Genomic DNA, 14,860 nt, shown 5'->3' on the forward strand with positions numbered 1-14,860 from the left:
TGACTAGTAATTCCTGCTTTTATTTTAAGGAGAAACTAATTGATAAAGCCTCAATTGCCTGCATTAAAACAAGGAGAATGAGTACAAATAAACAATAGAAACAGTCAAAACTACTTTTTAAATGATCTTTCAGTATTAAGTGCTATTAACACAGTAAGAATTTGGTGAAATTACGTGGTACGATGTTTCTTTAACAAGCATTTGCAAACAACATAATAGTTGACAACAGTAGGTGTTCACCTATTTCTCCCTGCTTTTTTTGTTCACAAGGAATCTATCTAGTTGGTAGGCTGTTATTGGTTGTTGGCCTTTTTAGAAATATTGTATCCGGATGCTCTTAAAGCAATTGCCCTAATCCCTGCTTCTAGCAACTTTAAAGATGTTTGTGTGAAGGGGCCATCACCCTGACAAACTATTTGAATAGGCCATTTCATGATGGTCTGTATTATCGACTCTAACACAGAGTATTTGCAAGTGAAATACCAGCACGGACTCGCAGCTTGCTTTCACTCTTGCTGCTGGGGCAATAAAATCTTGCTTGGAGAATTTCTGACCATATTAAGTTCCAAATGTGAACTGTCTTTTTCTTGAGGCAAGGGGCTGTTTTGTTTTAAATAGATATTTCACCAAGCCCGCTGTGGGTACTAGTATAACCACATATTTACAATTCCAATACCACTCGAGGAATGCATTTTATAGGCCAATATGAATGCATTTTAAAATAACGTGTTAGAAAAATGTAGTTCCTTCTTTTAATTTCTCTGGCTTGAGTTCAGGTCTCTCTCATCCCAATTTTGAACAGGAAATCTTTAATACCTAATCTCAGAAGACTATGGGGAATGCTGCTTGCTGCACTATTTCTTATATTATTTGTTGTGGCATTTGTGACTGAAAAATTCCTAAACCTAGAACCTGGATGTTAGCAAGCAGGAGGTTTTTAAGCTGACCTTTAAGAATAAGAAGTGCTAAAAGCATTTCATGCGGGACACCTCAGGTAACTCCTTTCAGTGCAGCTGATACTCCCATAGCAGTGCAGCGCATACTTCCAATAGCGTTTTTCATCTGCCAGGCACTCTGTAAATGCTAACCCTCACAACAGCTCCTTTAGGTGAGTAAGGATAGACTCGGAGTTTCTGGTTGACAGCCCCACTCTTTGTCCGCTTGTCTTCTTGATAGCGATGACTCCTGGAAAATGGGCTTGAAACAGACACCTATACACTTCTCAGGACAGATGTTGAAGTTCGTGGCCTGGATTGCTTTGGGCATATTATTCGCGTGATACAAAATCCAGAATGCAGAATAGTGGCTTGATATGATAAAGTTCAGTAGATGCTCTCGTAGTAGACCACACTTCATACTTTCAGGTGCTTTCTCTTTCTTTCTTTTTTTTTTTGTTGACAAACATTAATAATGCTATCAACAGTGGCCTGGAAAGAAGCATATTGATCTCAGAATTCTTTAGGTACGTGAGAGAGGAGTTGGTTTTTCAAACATTAGCTTTGACGTACATCTGTAATATTTTAAGGCTAAACTTTTAATTTGGGGTTTTAAGCGCTACTCTAGAAGGAATGTGTGCATGGAACGAGCCATCGTACCCATGCTAAGTGCAAGGAAGCTTCAGCATTTATGCCACTATCCTTATCTCCTGCTGATGAGGGTATTTTCCGTAAATGGAGATTTTCTAATGCAAGCTTAATGTTCCTAAATTTCTCTACCCAGTTTAGCTGAAAAGTGGGAGTTGCAATCTTATTGGTAATATATTCTTTTTCGACACAGGATGGAAATGTCTTGAGAGTTTTCCTCGTGGTGTTAAATACTGCCTCTGCAGATAAGGGGTGAAAAGACACAATCACAGTTTGCATTCAGAATGAAGCCTGTAACAGGCTATTACCTAGATTATTTGGCAGGCATAATTAAGGAGCTTTTGCGTTCCTTCATTTTCTGTGCAGTTGTGCAGTAGTTGAAAAAAATAATCTATGGAAGTATAATCTATGTATTTAATATACAATTTGTATAATTAATTTGGTGTTGCAGATTACTTTAACGTTGTGCTCTAAAAATAGAGTCTAGATGCCATTGATTTATAGATGAAGGTGAATTTTGAATATACTTTGCGAGTGGAGGTAAATATTTTTGGAACTAGAATCTTAACACTAACATGTCAGTGAGCACCCCTTTTTCCTTTTGAAGAGAACGCTGCTTTGTGTTACCCTGTTCCAAACATGCACTGCAGGGTGAGTGGGGCCCTGGGGCCTGATTTAGAGGGGGTGCCAGAAGCATGGATGGAAGCTCATAAGTCATCATGGGAGCCCATGATGGAGTCTGCACCATGGCAAGAGCAGCCAGGATACACACTTTTTAATTTGTCCACGTTTTTCTGGAAGTGTGGTGCCCTGAACACAATACTCCAAGTGAGGCCTCAATGCTAACTAGAGTGGAAGAATCAGTTCCCATGATTCGCAAGTGAAACTCCTATTAATACAGCCCAGTAGGCTTTTGGCTTTTTTGCAACAATCCACACTGGTTCATATTCAGTTTATAGCTTGCAATAACCCTCCAGGTCCTTTTCTGCAGTACCTTAGTCTAGCCAGTTGTTCCTCAGTCTGTACTTGCGCATGCTGGTGTCCTGCCCTAAGTGCAGGGCTTTGCACTTGTCCCTATTGAATTTAATTCGATTTTGTTTGAACCATTGCTCCACCTTATTACAGTCAGTCCAGATTTTAACCCTGCCCTCCAGAGCACCTGTAATGATGGTGTCATCTCCAAATTTGCTAAGTGTCTACTCAGCACCATCTCCAAAAAAGAGGGTGTCAAACTCCTTTGGCCCCAGGGGCCAGATGATCCACCAGAGGTAGCAATGCTAGCAGCAGCAGTAGCATTAACCTCCATAGGCCCTGCTGACACAGCAGCTTTGACAGCTGTATGGTTAATACTGCTTTCACTTGCTCTCCGAATTGCATTTCCAGATCAGGCTCACTCTCCACTGCATCCCTATCTTGACCCAGAAATTTGGCTAACCCCCAGGCTGCCTGAGCTGCTGTTGGGGAGAGGGAGACTGCGGGAGTGCTAATGTCACCACCAAACTTCCAGCCCCATGGGTCAGATGTTCCATCTCCGTGGGCTATGTGTTTGACGGCTCTGCTCCAGATCATTAATGAAGACGGTACTAGACCCAAGACCAGACCACTGGGGAACCCTACTAAGTACCTCCTCCTGCTTAAACATTGAGCCATTGATGACTACTTTTGAAGCATGGTAATCCAACCTGTTAGGTACCCATTTGACAGACTGTACTTTCATCTAGGCTTTATTTCCTTCACTTACTAAGGAAATTGCCATGACGGACAGTGTAAAAAACTTTGCTTATAGAACTGAACTACAGAGCCCCTCTTTCCCCTACCACCCCAATCAGAGAGCTAGTCACCTTATCATAGAAGGAAATCAGGTTGGTTAGGCATGACTTACTTTTGATGAATTCATGTTGGCTATTCCTAATCACCTTGTTCTCCTCCAGGTGCTTAGAATTACATTCCTTGATCAGATGCTCAGTGATCTTTCCAGGTATGGAGGTCAGGTTGACTGGTTTCTAATTCACCAGATCCTCCTCCTTCCCTTTCGTAAAATTGGATTCTATATTTGCCCTTCTCCGTTTGCCTGGGAACATGCATTTTTGTATTCAGCATAACTGACAATCTTGAATATCAATGTGTCTGATTTGAAAAGTAATTGTAAAATGCTAATCTTGGTGTTGAGATTACTATTTAAAGAGTGAGTTGTTAAATAATACATGCAAGAGAGATGAGACAAAAATATAAATGTTACTGAGAGAGATGCATAATAAATCTGTAGTAAAATGAAGGAAATCCAAGGAATAATTAACCTAAAACAATGGCAGACTAAAACAACAGTATTTTAAGCTTTGTCTTGCAACTGTGCTCTGGAAACGTGAAAATCCAGATACAAATTATATTTGTCTGCCTTTTACATTCTGTGGGTAATATATTGAAGGTTGAGGAAGAGAATTACCTCTAAGTGAGTGAATAAATAGAATTATGAATTCTTTCTTAAACTGAACATAAACTGTCCCTTAAACATTGCTGTTTCTTCCTAGGGGTAGAGGTTGTAGCTGGGTTAGTCTAAGGATATAGACAGATGAGGTTCTTTGGGTAAGTGATATCTTTTATAAGACCAATTCAAATAGTTGGAAAAATTCTTCTTTGCAAGGTTTTGTGTATAAATTGATTCTTCCTACCCCTTTTTTCCTTGGAAAAAGCTACCCAAAACTTCTGGATGTATTTATCTATTCCTGCATGATTGGTGCTTAGTCATTCATAATGGCACTGGCTCTGAATTACTTTGTTGTTTGTCATTTGATGTGAATAGTAATGCAGTAGTAGAAATTTGGCTTGTTATTTGTGGCAGATTGTTTTTTCTTTTATTGTATTTTTTTTCAATCTGATGATTTTTGGATCCTATGCTTTCTTGAAGAAATGGCTTGCAGTGGAAAATGTTTCCGTTTCTGGTCAGTGATGACTATTGGAACATGGTAATTTGTCAGAGTAGATTCAAACCCATGGTCCAACCCATCCTTCATCCAGTCCACTTTCAATGCCAGCATCTGATTCTTCAGGAAAAAGAGCAAGAAATCCTGCAAGGATATATGTGCATAATCTGTCTTCCATGAATAGGGATTAGGAAGCATGAGGTTTCCTCTCCCTTCTTAAAACTCACCTTTTAACATTTGCTGTTAGATCTCATAAGTACTTATTAAATACCTACCTATGGCACATCTGTCTCCTCGTAATCTGAAGGTAGCTAATTAAAAGGTAGTTTTCTGGAAGTTTTCCTTCACTTAAGGCCTGGGTTTAAAGCCTGAGCTGAACTCTGAAACACTGGCATGTTGCCGTCCTTGCCTGCGTCTCTGGCTGTAAAATCGTGGCCCCCAGCGTATAGTTAACGCAAACTCATCATTGAATAGTCAAATGCACGCAATTCTTATGATGAAAACTGGGCCTTGCTGGAGCAGTGGTAGGTGACACTTTTTCTCCAGAAATGCCATCTTTGCCGCCTTGCCTCGTTTCTGAGCTCTATAGAGAAGAAGCTGGTAAAAATCTTCAGACATTCACACTGTCTCATTCCCGGGGCTCCCCGCAGATCTGGAAAGTGGCAAGTTAAGGCTGCCTTAACTTGGAGTGGCAGTTAAATCTGCCTTGCTCCCCTGGTGCCAGGTTTTCAAACCCTTGGAGAGCTTCTGTAAGCCAAATCTGGGCTGGGGATTGAGCACTCTTGACAGTGTTTGCAGCCTGCTGAGTCATCGACCTAAAAACAAAGACTATGACCAGTGATTTTGATGATTTGCCACATCCCATCTCCCATAGAAGCTTTGTTACACTTCACTTTTAGTAGAGTTTCTAGTGGTAAAAAATGTCATGTTAGATTTCCATTAAAATTCATCTTTTTCTTACCTAAGACATGATTGGACTTCCAAAAGAAGCATTAAAGGGTATCGTACTAGGCGTGCTTTTTCTCTTCACTGTCTTGTTCATCAGCTAGGTGTTGCATCTCTGCCTATTAATCCTCTGTGCTACATGAAATACTGGAAAGGGAAACTTTCTTTGCTTCCTTTGCTAATGACTTTGTCCCAAGACAGACTTTTTGGAAAATAGTGCTGATTAAGCCACAATTACTTATTCATTCTGATGAGCTATAAGAAGTTGCTACTGCTTGAAAAGAAAAATACTGCTCACTTTAATAGCTTGCATGAATATCTGATTGGAGTCCCAAGAAGGGACAGTTTGTTTGCATAATAAACCTATTGTTTATGCACAATCTCCTAGCAAAATCTATAAAAGCCCTGTTGGATTTAACAGCTTGATGATTATGTCCCAAGTATCCTTTCCTTTCTTTTCTTTTCCTTGTTCAACCAGCTCTTGGGGAGAGATTATTTTGGATTTTCTTGGTAGGGGGGGAGGGGAGAAAAAAATCTCAAATATTTAGAGGAGCTTATAGCATTCCCTCAGAGATTCATCACACCTTTGCTATACATTAGGCTATTTATCCTGATAAAACATGCTGCTTTCTGCGTGTGAGAGGTGGGGAAATAAAGTTGGTAAGATAGTCTCAGGAACTGGAAAATAAGGGCTCCAAACATCTCCACTTTTACGTTGCTGTACTCCACTTAGTCGTCTAGTCTCTCTTGGGTAATGGTCTGTCTACCTTTTTCTACCCTTTATTTTTAGCTTCAGATTAGTTTATTATTTATGGCAGCTTGCTACAGTTTTGTTCTGTTCCTCTTTTATAATATCCTATCCATTTATGTTATGTTCACATTCTGTAAGTAATTTGTCACGTTTGCTAACAGTGGTTTATATCACATTATAGAAAACTGATTATTTTCTAGACTAGCTCTTATGGGCTAAGTACAGACAGTCAAAAAGACTGAGGCTGAATCAATTCAGTCTTCACAGATTAGTCTAAACTGCGTCGATTGAACAGATAAGCGAGCGTCTGTTCATTTTCTTCTGATTCTGGAAATGCAGCCACATGCCTGCAGAGGCCCCGACCAGAAGCCAGGGGACACTACAGCATGCCACCCCGCTCTGCTGGAGTGGGCAGCTTGGGCCAAGGCGAGCGCACCCACCCTGCGAGGAGTTGTTTGGTGGGGAGGTGCAAAGCATCCTGGGATGCTAGGAGCCTAAGTTGATTAGAATCTGGAGGTGATCTGGGACAGAAGTTGAATAAACCAGTTTAACCTAAATCAGTGAAGTCTGATACTACATTCATACAGGTTTATTTTAAACCAGTTTCAGCCATTTTGAAAGCGGTTTTTGTGCACTGAACTTCTGTTGTTTTACAGAATCAAACTGGTTTCCAGTCACTTATACTGGTTTATATGTAATTTCTGTCCCTAGCCATGTTGACAAGTTTTATTCTGTTTTAAATTCTTGTACTACTTCATTTTTACCTCCTCTGTAAGAAACTGAATGCAGGCCTTGGCCTTCTGTGGACTGTGTATTTCCAGTCTTAAATTGTACTAAAACGAGTTAGGAGTGAACAGCAATGCACCTTCAGTAGCAACTTCAGGTATTGATCCTTGAATACCTATGACCCTTTTGAGGATATGTGAAATGTGAATAAAAAAGACAATTGGTTACCACCAGGAATTTTCTTTCTAGAAAATGCCCGCGCCCATTTTAACAAAGCTAGTAATGACAGTCCTCTTAAAAAGGAGTCATTCTTCTTTCAGTGGCTAGTGTGCTATTGTAACCACCTTTGTGTTGTAGATATCACTGCAGTTTATTTTTACTTTGCATTTTCTTCTGACTGTAGTAATAATAATAATAATAGCGTATTTTCTTAAGTTTGGACTGTCAAACAGGTCAGACATTGGGTCAGATGCTGCAAGCTGTTGTGTCCCTCCTCCCACTGTGACAATGCCCATGAACAAATGCATTATTTTTCTTAATACTGGACTGGATGCTGCTCCCACCAACATTTTAATACAGCCTTCTTGTTCACATCAAGAGGAATTAGGATTAAGCCACAAAAATAAATGATATAAGAGAGAACTAGTTACCCCTGCTGGGAATAACTAGCCACCCCTACCTGAAGGCAAACCATTAAGCACACAGCTAATTATAATGCATCAAAGAAAAATGTTAAATACTACCATAACTGTGGCCAAACCAAAATAAAAGCAAAGCCAACTAGTCTCTGTTTTAGAAAATATATTATCGGTAAATGAAAATTAGTTTAGAAAAGTACTTTTTTTTAATTCATAGGTTCCTTTTCTTTCCTCCCCTCCCTAAACAGCTCTGTAGTCCTGCTTGGCATTGACATACACAACATGGAGATGTAGGTGGAGCTGTGGTCAACTTGCCCAAAGCTGTTGGTGCTTTCAGGATCATATGTTAAACTTCTGTGCTAGCAACATGCAAAGCTGCTAGCAAGAAAATACTGTGAAAATGGGTGCAACCTCATGTTTTTGTGCATGTGTCTCTAATTGTGTGTCTGATCCATTTTGAGCAAAGGATCATTCCATTTTCAACACTTAGATTACTTTAACCTGCTAAAGAAACATTTGAAAATGATTATTACAGTTCCGGACTGTTACAGCTGAGATTTAGTACTGCTTGAAAAGTGAATTTGGTAAGAGCTAAAGACCAAAAGGGGGGAAAAAAAAGTCTGGAAACTTTCACGCTGAAAGAAAGAGAAGAACTCTAGCAGGTTGTGGTGGAAGAAGTCATGTTTGACCTTAATAGAGATGATTATAAAGTCCCTAAGAGGGTGGCCTGTAGGGCCTAATAATTCTACTTGGGGAGGTGGCAGGGGGTGGAAATAAGAGCATTTACAGAAGTAGTTTTGCAAACCGGACAGGAAGACTCCAGGTTTTTTTCTTTGTTCATGAGCAAATTTAACTTCCTTCATAGTAAATACAATCCAGATGTTGGGAGAGCACAAGATCCTCCCAGGGAGGTGAAGTAGAGGGGAGGGGGATGAAGGAGCTAAACTTCATGAGAGAGAGCAGTGAACTGCTGAAAGATGAAAATGCATATTGCGATGCGGGATGGTTGTACACAATACTTTTCACTTCCCTCTCCCTTCTCCATTCAAGAGCAGGTTTGAGCCTTTAACGATCAGGTTAAAAGTAAACCAGAGTAAACAAGGCAATAATTTTGGATTACGCAAGACTTCTGTCTCTGTATTCAGATTAGTCAGAAGAAGTGATGCAATCTGATTTTAATTTAATCATGTACTTGGTGAATGCTAAACAAATCATTGTAAGTTTGTCTGGACATGACCTGTTGAAACTCTTATTTCTTGGAAAATGTTTACCATTGAGACAAGAATTTAAAAATTTATATTTGCAATTATCAAGGGCTTTCAAGAAAGTGCTAAGTAGTAGGAATGGCATTACATATGAGGTTAAGTGAACTAGGAGAGCTCCATCCAAGTCACTCGCTTGAAAATAATTGCTCAAAGACCATATTTCCATGTAAAATGTTTTCTAGGCATATTGAAGCAACTGAGTACACACACGAGCATGGAAAACTAAAACATAAATTGGTATGGCTGGGCTGGTCACTTATATGGAACATGGAGAAAAGCTGTCAAGATATTTGAACCTCAAATTTAAGCTTTTTGTACTTCATAGCGAGCTTGATGGTTCTTAATTCTTTCCTGTAGTCCCAGAGAAAATCACTAGTTTTGTGATTCTGTCTCTCTGAAATCGTAAATCAAAGGTGGTCATTACAACCTTAGATTCTTCATCAGCAGTCAGTTAAAGGCAGTCAGTTAGAAAAGCATTTACTGTAAATAAAAAACATATTGGGCTACCTCTTCCAGTACAGGCTGAGAAAATGCTGTTGGTAGCATAGCAGTGATAGCATATAGCATCACTGGGGTAGGAGGAGAGATGGCAACAGGGGGTCAGTGACAGGTGAGAGGCTCTCCCGCAGGGCTCTTAAATTTCTTTTTTTAATATCTTGGATATCTCTCCTTTTCAGCAAAAAATTAAAATCTAAAAGGGGTCAGTACTTGAAAACCTACTAGGGGGTTGTGTAAAAAGAAAGGAGTGAGGGAGGCTTACTTCTGAGATGCTTCCAAATTTTGTTCCTGAATATAAAGTAAAAATTAGAAGACAAAGGGATTATTCAGAGCACGAAAAGCACTTGGAGGATATAAATGCTGAGGTCTCTGCACTCCAGATTTTAAACAGGATCAATCTGGAAGATGTTTGTTTAAGATTAATATAATTATAATATATATTAATATGTTTCATAAAACGTAATAGGAGACCAGACCAATACTTTAGGAGCTCTAATTAAGAAGACCCAACCCAATCATAGCGTTCTGTATGTTACACATCTGTGACGTACCTCTACTGAAATATGTCAGTGGTGTGCAAATATTAATAAGTTAAGCCTGACAAAGCCCCTTTGAAATGGGTGTTAATGTAATTTTATAGATGGGGAAACTGAAACATATAACTTTTGTAATGATTTGGCCAAGGGCACATAGGAAGTCCTGGTTATAGAGCTGCAAGTGTGTTCCGGTCTCCAGAATCCCAGCTCAGCCTGTTCCCCCTGCCCTGTACAGACACTTTTTCACCAAGGTATTTAAGTGCCAAATTCCTGGTTAGGCACCTAAACTCCCATTTGATTTCAAAATTTTCAATTGTAGTATCAAAATGAAAGTTGTTCCGAGCCTAGCAGCCCAAGTACCCATTTACATCTGGGCCGGGTGGGGACCCAGCCTTTGTCGTAGTCTTGAACTGGGCTTGAACCTTTCTGCCATCTTGTCCCAGCTTAAATATTTTCGTGGATCTGACTCTAGGCCCCTGTCTAATGAAAGTAACGCTGATCACAGTGTAATAATGTAATTGCAGAAACTATATTTCAAAATATTTTTTAAAAATTCCTAATGTCCATTTACCGTCATGTTAGACCTTGGGCTTGAGTTTTATATCATGTGACAATGAGATACAAATGTTGTTAATTAGTAAATCTGGCTAATTGAAACATTAAATATTTAGAGTTCTGTTACAAACTTGATCATTTGTAAGGAAACATTATCAGTGGTATAATGCAGTTAAAATCTCCCGCTGATGCAGAAACTGCCCCCACAGTATTAAATGATTCATTGCAAGAACCCCCAGTGGTTTTCTTTTATATTACAGAAACAATTTTAAGTAATTTATTTCTGTACATAGATTCATAGATGTTAGGGTCGGAAGGGACCTCAATAGATCATTGAGAACGACCCCCTGCATAGGCAGGGAAGAGTGCTGGGTTTAGATGACCCCAGCTAGATGCCTGTCTAACCTCCTCTTGAAGACCCCCAGGGTAGGGGAGAGCACCACCTCCCTTGGGATCCCGTTCCAGACCTTAGCCACTCGAACTGTGAAGAAGTTCTTCCTAATGTGTAGTCTAAATCTGCTCTCTGCTAGCTTATGGCCATTATTTCTTGTAACCCCCAGGGGCGTCTTGGTGAGTAAAGCCTCACCAATTCCCTTCTGTGCCCCCGTGATGAACTTATAGGCAGCCACAAGGTCACCTCTCAACCTTCTCTTGCGGAGGCTGAAAAGGTCCAGGTTCTCTAGTCTCTCCTCATAGGGCTTGGCCCACAAGCCCTTAACCATACGAGTGGCCCTTCTCTGGACCCTCTCCAGGTTATCCACATCCCTCTTGAAGTGCGGTGCCCAAAATTGCACGCAGTACTCCAACTGCAGTCTGACCAGTGCCCGATAGAGGGGAAGTATCACCTCCTTGGATCTATTCGTCAGGCATCTGCTGATGCACGATAAAGTGCCATTAGCTTTCCTGATGACTTCATCACACTGCCAACTCATGTTCATCTTGGAGTCCACTAGGACTCCAAGATCCCTTTCCACTTCCGTGCCACCCAGCAGGTCATTTCCCAGGCAGTAGGTATGCTGGACATTTTTCCTCCCTAGGTGCAGTACTTTGCATTTCTCCTTGTTAAATTGCATTCTGTTGTTTTCTGCCCATATGTCCAACCTGTCCAGGTCTGCTTGTTCCCTGCCCTCTGGTGTGTCCACTTCTCCCCACAGTTTTGTGTCATCCGCAAACTTGGACAGAGTATACTTCACTCCCTCATCCAAGTCGCTGATGAAGACATTGAAGAGTATCGGTCCAAGGACCGAGCCCTGCGGGACCCCGCTGCCCACACCCTTCCAGGTCGAAACCGACCCATCCACTACGACTCTCTGGGTACGACCCTCCAGCCAGTTCGCCACCCACCGGACCGTGCAGTCACCCAAGTCACAGCCTCTTACCTTGTTCACCAGTATGGGGTGGGATACCGTATCGTAGGCCTTCCTGAAGTCTAAGTAAACAACATCAACCCCTACTCCTGTGTCCAGGTGTTTTGTAACCTGGTCTTAAAAAGAGACTAGATTGGTCAGGCACGATCTGCCTGCTACGAACCCGTGCTGGTTTCCCCTCAGCATAATTTGTCCTGCCGGGCTCTCGCAAATGTGAGCCTTGATAATTTTTTCAAAGACTTTGCCAAGGATGGAGGTGAGACTGACTGGCCTATGAATCATGTTAACACAATATTTTATTGGAATACTTTCTTCATAAATACATATATTTTCTTAAAATGGAATGATAGATAATCCAATATTGTAAAATAAGTCTGAATTAAGCATGTATTAGAACATGGAGACCAGGTAAACCAAGATAGCAAAAAAGTAAGATTTAGCTAATCATAAAAGTTGGTTTAAATACTTTTGGTAATCTCAACATTTGTCAAAGACCAGATTTTGTCCCCTTTCTTATACAAAGTTTCTAATGGAGGCTTGGTTTGACTTAAACTACAAGATGTTAAGTACATATTCAGATGGCAAGAAAATGTAACCTGTCGTGGAGTCTCCGTAGAGAAAATAGTGGGGATGAATCACGAATCATATGCTTCAACAGAAACCAGTGAGTCATTTTTGCATAGTTTGACATTATCCAGCTGTTATTATGGAAATATGTGATGGATTTTAAACACTGCCTTGCTTCAAAACCAGCATAGTTTGGGTATCCTAAGTGCAGAGTAGTTGTGTATGTGGCATCATCAACAAAATGAGGTTGGAAAGATTTTTCTGTTTTTGTTTAAAGCTTCTTAAATGATCACTAGACTGAAAAGAGGAGAGGTTCTGATGCAGTCATTCTCAACCAGGGTGCCATGGAGTCGCTCTACAGAGACACCATGGGATCCCCGTAAGAGAGCCGCAGGGTATGATATTAACACTTGTTAGGTGTGCAAACGCCTACATTCACAAGATAAGCACAGAGATCTTAAATAGGAATCCATGCTGTCAGAAACATCCTGACCTGTTGTGATCTTTCTGAGTTCTTTGCAACAGGACAATTATTCTGCTCTATTATTTTTCTGTAGTAAAAAAAAATAAAAAACCCAACTGAAAGGTAAGAGCTAGCATTTTTCAAAGAGTGCCCTGAGTCTGACAAGGTTAAGACCCAGTGCTCTAATGGTTGGTTCTCAGTATCTTTGTACTGGCTTTTTTTTTTTTTTTTGTCAATTGGGTGCCACTCCATGATCTCACCTAGGAAGTGAAGTAAATAGAAAAGTTCAGATACATTGTTGATTTGCCATTAAGTAGATTAACTGCCAGCCTCTATCCGTTTAACTCTAAAGCAGTGGTTCTGAAGTGGGGGTACATACATGTTCCCCCAGGGGGTATGTGAAGCCTCATCAGGGGGTATGTGAGATATATTTCGTACATTGTCTAACACAGGTCGAAGGGCCTAAAAAAAATTAATTTCCCATTGAAAGGGGGGGTACGTGAAGTCTCACTCTGAGACCAAAGGGGTACATCGACTGAAAAAGGTTCAGAACCACTGCGCTAAAGTGTTATGTTAGTTTTCTTTTTTAGATATTTATGAATGCTTGTTCTTCACACAGAACATCCTCCAAGAGCAGTGACTTAGAACAACACTCAAACTGCAGTAATGATGTACTGCTCGATTTTATCATACTGCCACTTCATTTCAAGGGTTGCAGATTTGGATTCCCATCTTTAACGGTGCATCCTTTAAAAGGCTGTCGCTTTCTGTGGCTATGCAAAGCTGTCAAGTACCTGAAAAAATTGAAAGGTATCAAGGAGCAGTACAATGAAAATGGAAGGTGAAGGCAAAGGGGAAAAATGTGGAAGCACCTTCCTGTTTAACAGTAGTACAACTTCAGGGGATCTGTAACGTGGATACGTGCTTCCCCTGTTATTCTGAACATTCAGGTTTTGGTGGCGGTTCCTTTTAAAAGCATATCTGATCCTCTGAATGAATGGACTGGGAAGAAAATGTTCCCCTTCACCAGCTAGCGGGTTGGGCCAGGACTGTTATTCTACCCTTGTACAGGATACAGCAGTTGCCATTTCTGCCTGTTATTTCCCCCCATCGCTGTACCCACAAACATTCTGCTTAACAGAATTGTTCTGGTAGTGCCCCTAGTGCCACGTTACGTAAAGAGATAGTGAACAGCATGTGTTCCTCTCTCTGAAGACATCTTAGCAGCTGATCCTGGGCGGACCCAACCTTCTGGTGTGAAACAGCTCGGAATATTCTAATTCCAAAAGATCTTGGAGGGAGCCTGCCTTAGAGAGCCGTTGAAGTCTGAGTTACACAAATTATAACCAGAATTAAGCAGTGCTAATTAAAACAAGTAAATTGTAAGTTGGGTGCATATATGCTCTTTAAGTGGGGGAGGGAGAGGGGAAGCAGTGCTGCCTGGGTACAATACACAGGCCTTTTAAAAGGTAGAGCAAGAAACAGTAACTAAACTTTTCAGTTTTCAGTTCTCCTAATAATCTCCGGCAAATTGTATCCTGTATTGCAGATAGTGGAGATTTGGGCTGCATGTTTAACCTGCTTTCCAGTAAATTATGGCAGTGTGTGGAATGCAGCGTGTTTTTTATCATGGTAATTTTGGCCCTCCTCGGGGGAGAGAGAGTGGTTCCTCCATTGTCACATTTCAGCCCCTTGTGAAATTTTGTCCTTATACAAAACATTAGAGCTGTAGTTTTGTTTTCCCTTTTGGGGAAAGTAGGGGGATACTACTTCCACCTCACTTGGTAGTCCAGATGAGAAATTCATAATGTCGTAGTAGATCTTAATTTTAAGACTTGCATTGGGTCATCAGTCCAGTTATTGCTTTTTAGTATAGTAGTTTGGAAGACCAAAGAACCTCTTGAGAGATCTCCACCTAAAATTGAACAGTTACTTTTGTGTCCTCCTTCCCTTCTTTCCAAAATGTTAGGTTTTCTTCTCCTGGCAAACCCCATATATTTTTGCCTTGCACTCAGTCTCTCTTCCCCCCCCCCCCCCCCCCCCCC

General features: G+C 40.7%; 1 protein-coding gene across 10 annotated transcripts in view; it reads left to right on the top strand.

Annotated features, from left to right (window-relative positions):
* ADD3 (adducin 3) overlaps positions 1 to 14,860 on the top strand; it is a 171,757-nt gene that overhangs the window by 56,245 nt on the left and 100,652 nt on the right. Inside the window, exon 2 of one of the 10 annotated variants that reach the window (XM_025208771.1) lies at positions 12,309 to 12,449. The exons of the other annotated variants lie outside the window; for them this stretch is intronic. The gene's annotated coding sequence lies outside the window, so the exon portion shown is untranslated. The remainder of the gene's footprint in view (positions 1 to 12,308; positions 12,450 to 14,860) is intronic. 10 annotated transcript variants of the gene reach the window in all.

This window comes from Alligator sinensis, unplaced genomic scaffold (assembly GCF_000455745.1).
Source record: "Alligator sinensis unplaced genomic scaffold, ASM45574v1 scaffold559_1, whole genome shotgun sequence".
NCBI lineage: Eukaryota > Metazoa > Chordata > Crocodylia > Alligatoridae > Alligator > Alligator sinensis.